We start from the raw sequence: 9515 nt of genomic DNA, 5'->3' as shown, positions 1-9515 counted from the left end.
GATTGTCGAGGTGGAAGTTGAGGTCTCCCAGCAGGGTGTAGTTGGTGGATGCGATGGCCTGCAGGGAGATAATGTCTGTGATGGAGTTGGCAAAGGGTCCGCGGGGTCCAGGGGGTCGGTAGATGAGGGTTCCTCAGAGGGCGGAAGTGGGGCTGGCCAGTATCTTGAAGTGAAGGTGTTCCATCAGTTCTGTGGACTCATCAGGGAGTGTGCTCAGACGGAGGCTCGATTTGTGGACGATGGCGATTCCTCCTCCTGGGTGGGGCGGTCCTTCCTGTAGATCTTGTATCCTTGGGGGATGGCGATGGCGATGTCCGGTCCTGAGGTGGCGTTGGTCCAGGTTTCGGTGAAGAATGCTACGTCCGGGAGGGTGCTGTCGAGGAAGTCCCAGATTTCTGTGGCGTGTTTGTGGAGGGATCGGATGTTGAGGAGGATGCATTGCAGGGTCTTCGGTTCGGTTGTGTTCTTATGGGTGGGTTGTGCTGGATCCGTATTCTTGGCGGTGCTGCAGGACTCAAAACTACCACTTTGGAACTTATGCATCACCGCCACTCCGGAGAGAAGATCGACGCATCTCCTCTACAGCATGGAGAAATGGGGTTTATCGCATTCAGAACCCCTGCACTTTGCAAATAAAGCTTTGCTCACAGAATTGATGCATCATTGAAGTTGCATGGAGAAATTTGGCATAGCACCTCAACTGTGTGAGACTCACTGATGCATATCGCTGTTGCAACCAGAATAAAGGTACTTTTGTTCATTGGGCCGTGCTCCATCGTAGTCCGCCTGAACATTTGATTTTGTTCTGGTGCATCACGACTAATAAACATTTTTTTTATACTTGCTTTTAATGGCTATATTTTGCATTTTATCTTTAAAAATTCATATCTCAAGTTCTATAAAATGACATTTTGCATATTGGTCTTGTTTTCTTTAGAAAATCACAATCTATGTTTGTAACCTGGAATGGAGTCTTTTAGTGGTGGTTTCACTGTGTTGTTGTATGAAGTGTTATGCACATACTTTACACATTGCCTATTAAGTTAAACCTGACTGCTATATGCCAAGCTGATAGAGGGTGAGCACAGGATAATCTAGGCTGTGATGTGACCTACCTCAATTATTAATGTGGTAGGATGTATACCTCTACAAAACAGCACCCCAATTTCTAACAGTATGTGAGAGAGAGAGTTGTGTGTGTGAGTGTACAGTCATTTTGCCAAATTGTTAATGGAATTTGTTAGACCTGGCCTCCTTGGCTTGGTTTCCCCCTATCTTTTACTCTCTACCTTCTGTTTTTTTTATGCTGTCCTGGATTTCGTTTTTGCTGGTTTAGATGCTTTGGACACTCTGCCACTGCTGATCAGTGTCAAAGTGTAAGTGCTCCCTGTTTAAATTGTTATTGTGATTGAATATACATGATTGGCATATTTGTATCACCAAGAAGTCCCTAGTAAAGTGCACTGGGTGTGCCAGGGCTGGTGATGACAAATGCTACTAGTGGACCTGCAGCACTGATTGTGCCACCCACATGAGTTGCCCTAAAATGGTGTCTCAGGCCTGCCACCGCAGTGCCTGTGTGCAGTCTGTGAACTGCCATGCTAACCCTTCCCTTTCCGTGCACATGGGTCACTCCTATGGAAGGTCCAGGGTACCCCCCTGGGCAGGGTGCAGTGTATGTGAAATGTAGAGCATGTACTAGTGCAGGTGACATGCTCTGGTAGTGAATGTCAGCCATTTTCATGTTTCACTATTGTAAGGCTACCTTGCCCATAGGCTATAATGGGGAATGCTGCTACAATGGCTACCATCATATCTTCCCATAGGAGCAAGGTAGGACATAAAAGTCTGGTATCCCTGAACTTAGAATGTAATAACCAACCTTTCAGGAAAGGTGGTTTTTAACTCCTGTGTTTGAGAACAGCACTTTTAGAAAGTTGCTGTTCTCTTGTCTGACCTTTCTGTGTGCCTTGGCCTGTTTGTGAATTGACTGTCTGGTTTGAGAGTGACAGAGGCTGGGGAGCCCCCAGGAGGCTGGCTGAGTCAGTACTAGGCTGAATTACTGCATCTGCATCTTGAGTGGTGGGAGGGGATAGCACTTGGGCCTAAATAGGGCTGTGCCTGCCTTCCACAATGCTGGCTCCACCTCCTGCTGGGCGGCTGGCGACCCTGCCCCTCACTCTGAAAGGAAAGGAGAAGCCAGGAAAGCAAAGTGATCAAGGAACACCCAGAACTGGTTCAGACCGGGCTCAGAGTCCTCCTGCACAAAGGGAACAAAGACTTTTAGGGGTATAAGTACAGGACCCCTGACTACAGAAGATTAGATCATCCTGGAATCAAGACGGAACCTCTGCCAAGGAGAAAGCTGAAACTGAAGAAAGAAGATTGTCCTGCTGTGTGATGCTGGATTGCCCTGTTGTTGCTTTGCTGCCAAGGAGAGGGGAAGGACTTTGCTCTGTGCTGTGTCCCCTTCCTTGAAGGAATCTCCAAGGGCCTGAGAAGAGCTGGCTCCCTGTTTTTGAAGTCCCAGGAACAAAAGGACTTCACCCCCAGCTTCCCTGAACTCTGCTGGGAAAGTTCTGTCCTTTCTAGAGTGCTTGGGTCAGTTGTGGTGCCTCTGGAAGTTGTACCTGTGCTGAGAAGCTGGAAACTAAGATTTGAGAGACTTTACTACAGAAAAGTTATTGCATCGCTCACTGCGGAGCGCTTCCCCGACAGTGCGGGGAAATTCCCACCGCTACGGAGGTCGAGATCGTCGCAGCGCCTGTTGCCGCTGCCTAAGATGTCGCATCCTTCGCTTGCCGGAAGATCACCATCTCTGCGAGTATCGTCGCAGAGCCTGTCGTTGTTGGGTGAGATTGCTGCACCGCTTGCTTGCGGACCGCATCACATCACTAAGAACATTGTCGCAGAAGCCATCGCATCGAGGAGCTGCGAGAGGAAGATCGCCGCTGTATCGTGCATCGACGCCCCGGAGATTGTCGCAGCCCTACGGATCATCGCATCGTGCTTTTGCGAGTTTTCACTACGGAACGTCCGCATCGGAATCCATACAAGTCATCGTTTCCTCCCCATACAGATCGGAGTCATCGCAACACCCCCGCTACATCCAGCGGGACCGTTCCATCGCCTCTCCAAGGTCTCAGGAGTAACACATAGTTTGTTTTCCACCGCACCACTATCTGTTTTGGAACTTTGTCGCATCTAAAGGTACTGTTGGCTAAATGTGAAGCAAATCGTGAACTTTTCACGCAACTGTGGATTATTTTATCGCAACTTTAGGAACTCTTTTACAACCATATTCTTGAACTGTGTATGTTGGATTTTAGTCGTTTTGGTCTTGTGTAGTTTAGAATAAATACCTTTATTTTTCTAAACTGTTGTGGAGTCAGTTTGTGGTGTTTTCACTGTGTTACTGTGAGTGTTGGTATAAATACTTTGCCTTTGATAAACCTGACTGCTTGTGCCAAGCTACTAAGGGGGTGAGCAGAGGTTATCTAAAGAGTGTTTCTTCTTACCCTGACTAGAAGCAAGGGTCCCTATTTGAACAGTAGTACCTACCTCTTCCAACTAGAGACCCCCAGTTCTAACAGAATTATTGTTTGCTGAGGGTAGCATACGGGTATGGGGGGGTAGGTTTGTACCCCTTCAGAAATCAGGGATAGAGTGGTTGGATTAGCTCATAAGATGCACTTGGCACTCTGATGAAAAAGGCTATAGTAAAGGTTTACTAAATTACATTTTATCATAGGTAGGCCATCCTGAAAGTGATGCTGAAATATTTCATGGAATTCTTCCAACCGTATTCAGCACCATGCTTTCTTTTATCACGTGATCTTTTAGCTAGCCTAGAATGCACCATTCTGCCCATCCCCAACATGTCAGCACCATTCCCTTTGTGAGTGGGGCTCCAAAGCCCAAACCAGAGGTGTGGCTACCTAGGGGCTACACTCCCCTTGAAAAACTGATTTAACAACTTCTCTGCCCGAGTGGCAGCTTGTCTGCTAAAACATTCATGTGTGTTGGCTGTATGACAAGACCATGCTATTACAATGAATGCATTTTTACCACACATGCCTTTGTCACGTAAGTATTTACAACCAAAATTCATTTATCAAACATGCCTTATCAGTAAAACCTATCGTCATTATAAAGGCATGTATAGTAACGGTGCAAACACAAGGAGATTATGGACGGAGCGCTGAAACTTTTCAGACACTCACCCCTAGTCACTGATCAGGGTTGAATCCATCATCGTACTTTACCTCACTTTGCCACCTCAGTTCAGACCCAGCTTTAATCAAACCTGTCTTAACCCTGTACCTCATGGGAACAGTCCAGCCTGAAATGCCAAGCGTGGTCTTCCCTGGATCGGAAACACGCAACCTGGACCGGTTTCGGGGTAACGCCCTTCATCAGCCAGACTAGCTTGAATCTAGTGACAAAGTGAACAAGGGACCCATGTCTGGGCATATCCTGCCAGCTGAAGGTGAACAAAGCAAACACAAGAACGTTGAAACTTTTCAGACACTCACCCCCAGTCTGGGTTGAATCCATCATCGTTCTTTAGCTCCCTTTACCACCCCAGTTAAGACCCAGCTTTATGCAAATCAGTCATGGCCCTGTGCCTCCTGGGAACAATCCAGCCCGAACTGGCAAGCCAGTTATTTCCTGGACTGGAAACAAGCAATCTGGGACCGGTTTCAGGGTAACACCCCATATCAGCCAGATTAGCTTGCATCCAGTGACAAAGTGAGCAGGGGACCAACGTCTGGCATACCCTGCCAGCTGAGGGCAAACAAAGCAAACACAAGGAGATGATTGATGGAGCGCTGAAAATGTTCAGACACTCACCCCCAGTCACAGATCTGGGTTGAAGCAATCATCATTCTTTAGCTCATTTTGCCACCCCACTTCAGACCCAGCTTTAAGCAAATCAGTCTTGACCCTGTGCCTCATGAAAGCAGGCCAGCCCAAACTGCCAAGCCAGGTTTTCCCTGGACTGTAAGCAAGTAACCTGGGACTGGTTTCAGGGTAACACCCCTCATCGGCCAGACTAGCTTGAATCCAGTGACAAAGTGAGTAAGGGACCCGCGTCTGGTAATGGTACATGCGTCGAAAAAAAACAAAGGATACAGGGACATTATAGCAACGCTCAGGTTTTACTCATACAAAAACAATGACAATTAGCTGTTATAGTTAGTGAGCTAACTATAACTCATACTCTCGTAATGCAATGCTTATGACCTCACATATTACATCAAACATGGCATGGTCAGTAGAATCACTGATGACATCACTGATGATATCTCAAATTATATCACTGATGACATCACTGAATCTCTGAGGCACCCACTCACACCCCAATATAATCTTTCATAGACCCACTTCAACTTTCACACAACCATTCTCAAATCCATTCACACATCAATACCAGTACCTACACAGCCACTCACTGATACAAAGATCAACACACCTATCCACCGACTCACCCATACAGCCACTCATGCACCCACTCACTCACTAATACAGCCACTGACATATCCTCTTATATACCCAAACATCCACTCACACACTAAGTCAGACACCCATAGGGCTACTCACATACCTACTCACTCACCAGCCAGTCATTCACATACCCACTTACTCTCATATACAGTTACACACCCTAACTCAGTTACTCATACAGATACGTACATGTACTGACTCATTTATACGGTCACTGGCAGAAGCACACATTCACCCATACAGCCACTCTCAAATTCCTTCACTTACCCATACAGTCACTCATATACCCCATCCCTCACCTATACTGCCTTCCACATGCCAAGTTACTCACCCATATTCCACTGAAACATGCAATCACTTACCAATATAACCATACACACACTCACTCACCCATACAGCCCCTCATACACACACTCACTAACCCATATACCCACTGGCTCACTCATCTATACAGGCAGTCCAACACCCCTAACCCACCCACACAGAAACCTATAAAGATACTCTGACAACCAATCACTCACCCATCCAGAAACTCACATAGCCACTCACACACCCATACAGCCACTTTAACACCTAATGACAGCCTGATACAGACATTAACACAACCAGTCACTCACCCATACATTCACACATGCACTGAATTATCCAACAGGCACTCATACACCCACAGATTCACAAATATACCTTTGTGTGTGTGTGTGTGTATATATATATATATATATATATATATATATATATATATATATATATATATATATATATATATGTAATGAAGGATCCCAACCACTTCTGGTAGCGGTTAAAGTAGGACAGACCTCCACTCCAAAGGCTAGATATACGATGTTAAATCACCAAGCCATCACGCCAATCAAAGTGCCAGCAGTACATATTTATTTAGCAAAAAAGTGAAAGAGCAAGTGCCCTCCCTGATGCGTTTCGCTCCGCGGACGGAGCTTGGTCACCGGACGCGTCAGGAGTAGGCAGTGAAATAAATGGTAATTAAAAGCCCAAGCGCCTAAAGAAACAGGGCGCAAGGGTTTACAACGAAGCAAACAAGCATTAACTAAACATCATGTCGACAATAAATGCTCAAATGCATAAGATGTTTAAACAAAGAGACAAAATCAAAGCATAGTGTTCAAGTACAATTGAAAAGGCCGGATGTCAAAAAGTGCAAACAATCAAATACAAATCAAATCAATTATAATAGATAGTTTGCCATGACAACCTCATCCATCAAGATGGAAAAACCACAACATATATACTTTTTGTATAATCTCCTCTAATTTCATCAGAGAGTATAACATGGAAAAATGTATGTCTATTGCAAGTGCAAAATGTGTTTTTTGTAAAAAGTCCATAGGCCTAAACCGCAAAATTATGTAAACCAATGTCTCAAAGTGCTTGAATGCTAAAGTGCAAATGCTTAGAAAAACCCCATATTCAGATGTTAGATACATGGAATACAATTAGGCGATAGGAAACTCTTGTGAAAACCTGCAGAAAAATATATATATATATATGTATACCACAGAACAACAATAAATATTCATCCAGTTTATAGAAACATGACATAATGGACAAAAAATATATATATATATATATAGCATAGCAAAAGGGAGCATATCTCACTGATCATGGTTAAGAAAAGAAACACACATTACAGAAAATGATGTAATTCATCAAAAGCATTTAACACGTTAGGAGATCTGGTATCAAGCAATAAAATAAAGAAGGCTTCTCTTTGGCGCAGAAGTTTCTCACGGTCACCACCCCTACCCGGATTAGCTACAGAACACAACAAAGTATATTTCAAATCTTTCAATTTTTTATCGTGAACTGCTTTAAAGTTGCGAGCCACCGGATAATTCATATCTGAGTTGACCATGGCCCCGATGTGTTGCAATATTCGTTGGTTAGCTTGCAACTTAGTGCTTCCAATATAAGAGAGTGAACATGTGCAGGTAAGTTGATAGACTACATAGTCACTGCGACATGTCAGATGTTCTTTTATTGGAATGGCTCTCTCGTTAAAGGCAGATGTATAGAGCGTGCCGTTGACAGTAAAAGTACAGGCACGGCACAAAGTACACCTGTAAAAGCCCGGTTTGTTAAGCCAGGTAGTTTTAGGTGGAAGCTCAGGTTGGGTTCTATCTAAAGAGTCTTTCATAGAAGGAGCCCTCCTAAAGGTGATGGCCGGTGATTTAGGCAAGAATGGACCAAGAATCACATCCGTTAATACTATAGGCCACTCTGATCTGATGATCTTGCTTAACTTGGAGGTCTGGGAACAGTAAGTGGTGATAAAGCGAGTTGCGCCCAAGGTAACGGAATCAGGGAAAATTTTGTCTTTAGGGGTCAGGAGTTCCTCACGAGGACGAGCTAGTGCTTTAGTTAGAGCTCGATCTAGAATAGCTTGATTATAACCCCGTCTGAGGAATCTTTCCCTAGATTCCAATAAACACTGTTTGGTGGTATCTGGGCTACTGCAAATGCGTTTGATACGAATGAATTCTCCTAGAGGTATGCTATTGATGGTATGTGGGGGATGGGCACTGCGGGCGTGCAAGATGGAATTGCCCGCAGTGCTTTTCCTATATATATATATAAATGACCTCCGTCTCCATTGCGCGATCGTCCTGCTACGACAACGCCCTCTGGACACAGACACGGACCAGGTAAATCGGATGCTGTTATTTTTTATTCAGCTGTCACCATAACGTTTCGGCACAAAGCCTTGATCACATGACAGGGCAACAACATTTGCAGTGAATATTTAAAGTGCACAGTGCTACTTCCTGATTGGGTCATCATTTGCATGAATATAGAAAAGAGACTCACATTAATTCCTGAGCATGTCAGTACCTGGAATCGATATACATTACAAGTACATGCAAATATGTTTATGTTAATATAAAATCATGCTTAAAATCACCTTTTCATAATTTAAAAAAAAAGATATTACAGGTTAAATCCCGATATGACTTTTATCATTGAGAATATTCAAATGATGGGTTAAATCCCCTTACAATTTCATTTTGATACATGATGACCCTTACCCATCCAACTAAGCTAAAATAAAATGTGTAAATGTACAGAATTAAAGTGTATATTGTGCTATTGAAAAAATATGTGACTTAATATGACTGAATAGGCCTGAGCCCAGAACCTACAATCATATACTTAATTACTGCTCAGAGTGGCCACTCCCTCTGCATTAAGTTCATAATTTGCCCTTGAGGTTCCCTATTGGGTCTTAATACAGTTATGAATATTAATATGCATTCTTGACCAGAGGTAGATACTTTGAGATTGTATATAGAATATTCATGTTTACTAGTTCCTTTTCTATTTTGAATACAGCCTCTTACATTTAAACATGCTGGTCATTCTTTAGTTTCCGTCCTTGGGCTTGACAACAACTAAAGGGTTGTTCTAACCAACTATATTATTTCCTTCATAATGTATTGCATAGATGGCTCAACTTTAAGGATTATGTTTGTAAAATAGTACCATTACTGATATTAAGTTAACAAGTTAGCAATATTGACAATCCATCAATTGAATATATATTGACACTTTGATGTTATGCAATTAAAACAATAAATACTAAAATCTCTAAAAAATTGTACTTAAATAAGAGACAGTAATAATCTCATTAATTTATATCTATATATATGTTTCTCTATTAACCAAATACCTGCAAGTGATACCTTGTAATCATATTTTCCTTAATGTAAACACGTATACAGATCCTCAGTGAGGTTCAATCCCCCTGGTTGCTTACTGTTCAATTTTTAAATATAGTTGGTTTCTAGTCTGCGTAGCTTAGCCTCCCTATTTCCTCCCCTTCTGCTAGCGGGGATGGCATCCACTACATAGTATGTTAGCTCCTTGTTATTGCTCTAATGATGCGTTTTGAAGTGTCATGCCACCGGATAGGTATTGTCCTGTGACGTAATTGCCCTCATATGTTGAAGTATTCTTCTGTGGACGGGGAGCTTAGT

The sequence above is a fragment of the Lissotriton vulgaris genome, chromosome 4_1 (assembly GCF_964263255.1).
Source record: "Lissotriton vulgaris chromosome 4_1, aLisVul1.2, whole genome shotgun sequence".
Classification (NCBI taxonomy): domain Eukaryota; kingdom Metazoa; phylum Chordata; class Amphibia; order Caudata; family Salamandridae; genus Lissotriton; species Lissotriton vulgaris.
The sequence above is the reverse complement of the archived record's forward strand: the minus strand, read 5'-3'. Positions refer to the sequence as shown.